The sequence below is a fragment of the Pseudorasbora parva genome, chromosome 1 (assembly GCF_024679245.1).
Source record: "Pseudorasbora parva isolate DD20220531a chromosome 1, ASM2467924v1, whole genome shotgun sequence".
Classification (NCBI taxonomy): domain Eukaryota; kingdom Metazoa; phylum Chordata; class Actinopteri; order Cypriniformes; family Gobionidae; genus Pseudorasbora; species Pseudorasbora parva.
In genome coordinates, this window is record NC_090172.1 from 44,751,273 (window position 1) to 44,759,864 (window position 8,592).

Consider the following 8,592-nt stretch of genomic DNA (forward strand, 5'->3'; position numbering starts at 1 on the left):
ATTCCCTTTCTGGACATGGACAGTATAGTGTGCATACACTTGCATACGCTCTCGGACTAAATATAAAATATCTTAAACTGTGTGTGAAGATGAACGGAGGTCTTACGGGTGTGGAGCGACATTAGGGAGAGGAGTTAATGACAGACATTTCATTTTTGACTGAACTGAACTAACTTAACCCTTTAATGACGAGCACATGCATAGTCCAGCTGAAACAGAATGGTCACTTTTCCTTAATGCTCATTCATCGACTGGATCCTCTCGATCAGCTCCATGGACGACCATCTTAAGGATATGTTCAGCGGCAACACTGCGACTGTCCTCCTGCATACAGTTTGTAAGAAAGAAAGAACACAATTCCATTTAAGAAATAGAATTACATTTATAACATTACATTTTATTTTCATTAAAAAGGTGACCGGACCTTCATGTCGTTAGCTCACTAAAATAGAATTGCTGACATTCATGCACTTGTTGCTAACGTTATACATCAATGCTTATTTGGTATCATAGTTCACCTTCCATCCAAACTTTCCTTCTTTAGTGCAGAGTGCAGACTAACTTATGCTTTGATATAATAATTGCTGTGAAATTTTCAGTGGATATAAAAACAACTAACTTAGACACTTTTAAAAAATGCTAACATTAGCTAACGTTAGAGGACACACACACAGGCAGCCAGCACTTAATCACGGCCAGCTAACATTAAATTATTTTGAAGTTAACCAGACAGGGTGACTTTTTCTACAAGAACGTGGCTAACTACATTTAATCCCCTCTATCTTTGACTAAACACCAGTCTCAACTTTATAGAAGTGGATAATGCTTTAGCTTTAGCTACCGTTATTGTGATTAAAACTCACTTTTAGTCAATTTTAAACCGTAACGTCTATGCAATAATCAAACCATCAAAACGAAGTACATCGTTATCACAAATCTAAAATAGAAAGGTCAGAACTTACCGAGAATAAGTCAGCCATGTAAAAGCGACATCCCAAACCGACCGTCTCTGCCACTGAACCGGAATCTTTTTGAGCAACAACAAAAATGGGGCGGGCAGATTCACTTTGCTTTTCAGATTAAAATTTACTTAGTATTTTTAGGTGAATGTGCTGTGACTATTAAACATTAAATACTATTTGTAAATATATGGTAAAATGTACTCTTTCTTCTCAGTTAATTTATTACATTAATAAATTGTGTAAATTTTACATGAGATATATAGTTCCAACTTAATCTTGATTTTGCAATGTATAAATTACATGAATTAATGTAATAGATTTTACAATACCACAAAGTCATTTTTTTCAGTGTATGATAAACAGATTTAATTTAGGTTTTTATTCACAATGTATTCACATGGATTAGTTTTCCAACACTACAGGTTGGTTTTAGTGATCCCGTTACCCTCATCTCAGACATAAAGACAGTGATTATCGCCACACATTTGATAAAGCAGTTTGCCAAAATTCATAGAAATAGCAGAACTACTTTAACACTAAAAATGTACATTATTCTAGTGTACCTATTTAGAAACTTAATACGGCGATAAAGAAAGAAAGTAAGTAACTTATGCCTGGTCTGAAATAATGCTGCGCGGAGCATTATCAGCTCGGCCCGTGCAGCGCGAGCTCAGACCCGGTCACACGACACCACAGCAGCGCTGTGAGATCCAGGGGGAAGCGTTTGAATTCGCCGAATATCCAACTGTATAACTTACTACTCTAAATATCTGTTGTGAGATGAATGAGTGCAGATATTCACAACAGCATTGACGCAGAAAACTGAAATATTGTGCTAACAATTGTAACATTAGTTCACAACAGTTAGAATGTTTTCCAACCCACAAATTACCTAGTTGTACCGTAGTAAGTTAACACAAACTGCAACTATGATAATTTGGCAGAAATGTGGTAGGCCTATATTCATAATGAATGTTGTCATATGAATATATATTATGCATGTTACTATTAAACGTATTACAGGAGTAGCTAAATCATACAACTAAAGTACGTTTTCTTATGAAGCTATGACAGTTTTTGCCTTTATTTTAAATATGTTGTACTAAATGTGTTAACTGTGTTGTAGACCAATGGATTCATTTGTGAAGCAAAGACTAGAACAGTTGAACCTCTGCCATTTAATTAAAGGTGAGTACGATATTGAAACAAGTTCTACACAATTATTTTTTAAAGACTTATATACTTTTCTGGTTATTTTCCCCTGCTTCATTCTAATGCAGAGGGAGGATTGGATCTCAGTGGTTCTCGACTCTAGTCCTGGAGTATCACCAATAGTACACAAGTTCGATGTCTTCCTTATCTGACGCACATTTCCGGGTTTGGAGTCTCTACTAACAAGCTGGTAAGTTGAATAACATTAGATAGGCCAATGTGCAGTGCAGGGGCTACTACAGAACCAGGTTGTTTGGGAAACAACCAGTTTATTATTATTTTTTTCAGCTGTCTTCTCTCATTTTCATACAGTATGTTTTAATTTCAATAAGTTGTTTTGGTTGTGTCTAAGTGCATATGAAATCAGGTCCACACATTTGGTAGGTGAAAACTGTTTTTTTCTCTTTTTCTGTAAACTTGTCTTTCAAAGATGATCATGGAGAAATTGCCTTTAAAACCCTTCCTGCCATCCTGCCATCATCGTCATACCTCACAAATGGACAACATGGTGTGTCCAACATATGCTGAAATGAAGAGAAGCTTAATTACATTCACCCATCAGCCTGTAAGTAAAAGCAACACTATCAAATTAGCTTTGATAAAGTGCATCCATTTATTATTTCCTTTAGTGATTTTGCTTGTTAATAGATTTCCAATAGTTCACCCAAAAAATATCCCATAATGTACTCACCCTCAAGTCATCCTAGGTGTATATGACATTCTTCTTTCAGACGAACACAATCAGTTATTAATAAATGTCCTGACTAATCCAAGCATTATAATGGTCAAAATTTGAAGCCCAAAAAAGTGCATCCATCCATTATGAAAGTAATCCATAAGGCTCCATGAGGTTAATAAGGGCCTTCTGAGGTGAATCGATGGGTTTTTGTAGAAAAAATATCCATATTTAAAATTTTATAGACTAAAATAACAAATTTTCGACAGACAGCCTTCCTTATTCAACTTACAAAGAAAGTGTAACGCCTCTCGCAATTCAAAACGCTTACGCTACGTTCAACTTAATCGTCTCGGCATTTACGCTTTTTTACGCTACGTCCGACGTTATTCTCACAGCAGTTAAGCTTTTTTCAGAAGTTGAATACTTAAGGCGGTCCACTGGAAGCTAGATATTTTACTTTATAACGTGGTAAATATGGATATTTTTCTTACACAATCCCATCAATTCACTTCAATGGGTTCTTATTAATCTCGGGAGCCATGTGAAGCACTTTTATAATGGATGGATGCATTTTTGCGCTTTAAATTAGGGGCTTCCATTATAAAGCTTTGAAGAGCCAGGATATTTATTAATATAACTCAGATTGTTTTTGTCTGAAAGAAGAATGTCATACACACCTAGGTTGGCTTGAGGGTGAGTAAATCACGGAGTCATTTTCTTTTTTGGGTAAACTATCTCATGAATTACCCTCGTGTTGTTGTAAGACTTTCGTTGTTCTTTAAAACACAAATGTTGAAGAAATCTGCGAGGTTTCTGTCCCTCCATTGACTACCTACGCAACTACCACTTTAAGACCCAGGACAGACAGCATTAAAGTAATCCATGGGATTCAAGTGGTCTAACCTCAGTTTTATGAAGCGACACGAGTGCTTTTTGCAACAACAACACAAAAAAAAACACAACAACATTTGCTCTCTTTTCAACACAACACGCATGCGTCAAGGGGCTCTCGTGAACATGTGTTGAGATTAATGTTTTGTAAATAAAGTGGTAAATTATGGTTAAGGGATAGAATATACGCTTGTCACTTCATAAAACTGAGGTTGAATTACTGGAGTCACATAGATTACATTAATATCTTTACTGCCTTTCTTGGCCTTTCTGTGTTCAGAAGATGAACCGAAGTCTTACAGGTTTGAAACAGCATGAGGATTAGTATGTTGATTGGTGAAAAATGAACAGCAGATGTAATGACTAATTAGTGACAATGTGTTTAATTCAGTACAACACTGATTCATTGTAACTTTTACGTAATTTAACACTGCTGATGTTGTTACAGTGCAAGCAAACTGAACTTTTTTTAATTCTTTTAAGGTTGGAGCTAACATGCAGCATTAGCTGAACAGTGAGACAAGCCAGGATCCACATGACGATGCCTGGTGACAAAGAGACCTCGCTGATTTTTTTCATTTTCATTGTGGAGGCAGTTGAACAGAAGACCTTATTTCAAGCACTGGCTGTATGTTTCAGATTTTTTATTTATTTATGACATGAACTATCCAAAGACCTCTGCCCCATTTGGGAGATTTTGTAGCATGCAAACTTGAATATATATTTTGCTGCCTCATTAAAAACTTTGATTATCATAATTTGTATTTGTTTTGCTACTTAAGATATGTTAACAACACATAAAGGCATACAGTGTACAATGTAGATTTTTTAATAAAGTTGTTTATTTCTGGAAGAATTTAATATTATGAATTTGTGTATTCTGTCCATATTTGTATAGGTTTTTAATTTAATATTTGTTGTGTTCATTTTTAATTTTTGTTTTGTATGCACACCTTTTATGTATGTTTACCTTATGTACATTTTTGTGTATTATGTGTGCTGTGTATTTTGAATTTAATATTTACACATTTATGTATATTTACAATAAATATTTACTCCCCAATATTTAGTTTGACATTTAAAATATATATTTTAAAGCACATGTATTGTTTTATACAAATAAAAAAATCTGTATTTGAAAACAATGGGTATTTTATTTATTAAAATAATGGCTTGAATAAAAATAAAAATTTAACTCAACTGTTGGGTTACTTTTAACCCAACTGTTTTGTAACCCAATGCATTGGGTTAAAATAACCCAACGTTGGGAAGGTGCTATACCAACCCACAGTTGGGTTACGTGTTGGGTTATTTTTAACCCAACGTTTTTAAGTGAGTAGTTGTGGCGCTACATTTGGTAGATACCTAAAACACTGCATTCATGCTAACATGAGCAATGACATGAAAACCTAAGATACCTCAAATTAAAATGTTGTTGTTAATTGAAGAAAACACTCTTCTGTTGAATTGCACAGGGAATAAAAGACAGTGATGATACCAAAAGAACATTTAGAAGTCAAAACAGTTGTCAGAGCCTCACAACACCTCCAAACACACATGCAGCACAAATACAAGACAGCAACATTCATAAACAATAACAATAACTGGAATGAAAAGAGCAATTTAGAAAACAAACTCACTGGAGAGAGTATAAACTCTCGCTCTTCAGCCCTGCTGCCTCTTTCTTCTCTTCATCCTTCATTGTATATATTTTGGCATTTTGCATCAGCACTGAGGAAAAAGTGCTCTCTTAATACAATTTTGATCAAATGGGCAGCATATCTGTGCTATGAGTGAGCATGTGCAAAATCATAATAAATATAATTCTCTGACTGTTGGAGGACATTAAACCATTGTATTCCTTAGCCTCTTGTCTCGTGTATTTCTAGTGCATGTTTCTCTCAAATAAAACCATGTACAGCCCAAATTCTAGACAGCGAGAAAAATACTCAGGCTTACATTAAAGTGTCAATTTTTTAATGGCCATTGTCACAAGATGAAACCAAAAATCAATGTCATTGACCTCACCAAACATAAATTAGATTTTTTTTATTTTTTATTTGCAAATATTTCTAACACATTTCTGTCATGTAGTAATTATGGGGTATTGTTTGTAAAATTGAGAAAAAAGATAATAATAAAACTTATTATCCATTTTGGAATAAGGCTGTAAAATAACAAAATGTGGGAAAAATGAAACGCTGTGAATACTTTCCGGATGCACTGTACATCCTTGGTGTATATGACTATCCTCTTTCCGACTAACACAATTGGAGTTCTATTACAAAATAGCATTGCTCTTCCAAACTTTATACTGGTAATCATACGGGTAATCAATAATCGTTATACTGGTAATCATACTGGTAATCAATAATCTTTATACTGGTAATCATACGGGTAATCAATAATCTTTATACTGGTAATCATACTGGTAATCAATAATTTTTATACTGGTAATCATACGGGTAATCAATAATCTTTATACTGGTAATCATACTGGTAATCAATAATCTTTATACTGGTAATCATACTGGTAATCAATAATCTTTATACTGGTAATCAATAATCTTTATACTGGTAATCATACTGGTAATCAATAATCTTTTTACTGGTAATCATACTGGTAATCAATAATCTTTATACTGGTAATCAATAATGTAAAGAAGCGGACTCAAGAAAGTGGAGGCCCTATGGGGCATAGGTAACGTCCCCTACAGGAGCCCATCTTGGACCGACTTGTAAGGTCCAGAAAACATTACGAATCTACTCCATCTCTTCCATCTTAGATAGGGGTACTCGAATTTAGAATCAAGGCAAGGCAAGTTTATTTATATAGCACATTTAATACACAATGGCAATTCAAAGTGCTTTACATAGAAAGGAATTAAAATAGGGATAAAAAATGCATAAGAAAAAGAATACAATGTAAAGAGAATTAAAAATAATAGAATGATGATAACCTAAGAAAATAATGAAGGTAAACTAAAACAGTTATAAAAAGAATTAAAAAAATTATGCATAGATAAGGTGCGATCATTCGGACGTACAGTGGCACAGTGCTCATTCAGTAAATGCACAGCTGAACAGATGTGTTTTGAGCCTGGATTTGAATGTGGCTACTGTTGGAGCACATCTGATCTGTTCAGGAAGCTGGTTCCAACTGCGGCCGGCATACAAGCTAAAGGCAGACTCTCCTTGCTTTGAGTGAACTCTTGGTATTTCTAACTGACTTGATCCTGCTGATCTGAGTGATCTGTTGGGTTTGTATTTAATCAGCATATCTGCAATGTATTGAGGTCCTAGGTCATTGAGTGATTTATAAGCAAGTAATAGTACTTTAAAACCGATCCTAAATGTAACTGGAAGCCAGTGTAAAGACCTGAGGACTGGTGTGATATGGTCATATTTTCTGGTTCTGCTCAGAATCCTGGCAGCAGCGTTCTGTATGAGCTGCAGCTGTCTAATTGGCCGGTGAGAAGGCCATTACAATAGTCCACCCTACTGGTGATGAAAGCTAGCCTGACAAGCCAGACCCACATCAAGATGTTTGGTCTAGAAACTCACCATAGACAATCTCAATCCGAGGGGCGGGATAAACGGTTGTCTTTCAAACTCCCTCTGCACGCGATAGGATAACGCTACCACCAACCAGAGCAACGAAGGTTAAACAGAGCTAGTTGATAGATTAAACATTCGCCGTATCCGGTCGGCTAAACTCCGAACACATCTTCCCTTTTTAAAATGACTTCAGTGCCGTTCTTTGTTCTTTTCTCAGAGAAAAGCTTAACTCCAAGTCTTCCAGAGTCGCAGTCAAAGCGGATTCGAAAGACCGCCGCCGTTCGCCAGTTTCTGTGTTTACTAGAAGCACGCAAACGCAACTCGGCCGTCCTCATTATGGCCCCGCCCGCCGACTCTATACATGATGTGATTGGGCCGTCCAGATTTTGAGGAACACAGCTCAGAATGGTATTGAGAGTTCCTAGACGACACTTGCGGGCAAATTAAATTTGCTGCCGATAGGGTGCGTCTAGATTTCTAGGCTAGATGAAAGCATAAATGAGTTTCTTGCCTGGAAACAAAGCATCTAATTCTTGCAATATTTTTCAGATGATAGTATGCTGATTTAGTTATTGCTTTGACATGACTACTGAAACTCAGGTCTGACTCCAAAATCACTCCAAGATTCCTGACTTGATTTTTTGTTATCAGACCTTTAGCCTCAAGATATGCATTCACCTTGAGAATTTCATCTTTGTTTCCAAATGTAGTGATTTCGGTTTTGTCTTTGTTTAACTGAAGATAGTTTTGGCACATCCAGTTGTTAACTTCATCAATGCATTTGCACAGGGAGTCAATGGGGCTGTATAGTCATTAGGTGAAAGTGCTAAGTAGAGCTGGGTATCGTCAGCATAGCTGTGGTAAGCAATATTGTTATTTTTCATTATTACACCGCTCTGTGAAATACTTGATTCTGATTGGTCAATCGCGCATTCCAGCGGTACGTTATTTCCATGACATTCTTCTTTTTGTCTGAAAGAAGAATGTCATACACCTACGACAACTTGAGGGTGAGTAAATCATAGGCTAGGTTTCATTTTCTGGGTGAACTAACCCTTTCAGCATTAATTTTCAACATTTAGCAAGGGCATATGGCAAATTTTCAGCAATAAGTTAGATAAAGGCTTAGGTTGGAACTGTTTTCCTTCGCGGAAACTTTGCGTAAGAGCCAATAAAATATTTAATCTCGAGACAATATTTTGTGTCTAATAATTATTTATTTGAGACTAGTAGCCGTGTAATAAGCGGGATAATGTACACCCAGCCGGTTTTTATCGCAGAATAAACTGT

General features: G+C 35.8%; 1 long non-coding RNA gene across 1 annotated transcript; it reads left to right on the forward strand.

Moving 5' to 3' along the window:
- Positions 1–2,086: 2,086 nt before the first annotated feature.
- LOC137084737 (uncharacterized) lies at positions 2,087–5,081 on the forward strand. The gene is made up of 4 exons (XR_010906789.1): positions 2,087–2,150; positions 2,243–2,364; positions 2,605–2,739; positions 4,228–5,081. It is a non-coding gene; the product is annotated as an uncharacterized lncRNA (long non-coding RNA).
- Positions 5,082–8,592: the final 3,511 nt, after the last annotated feature.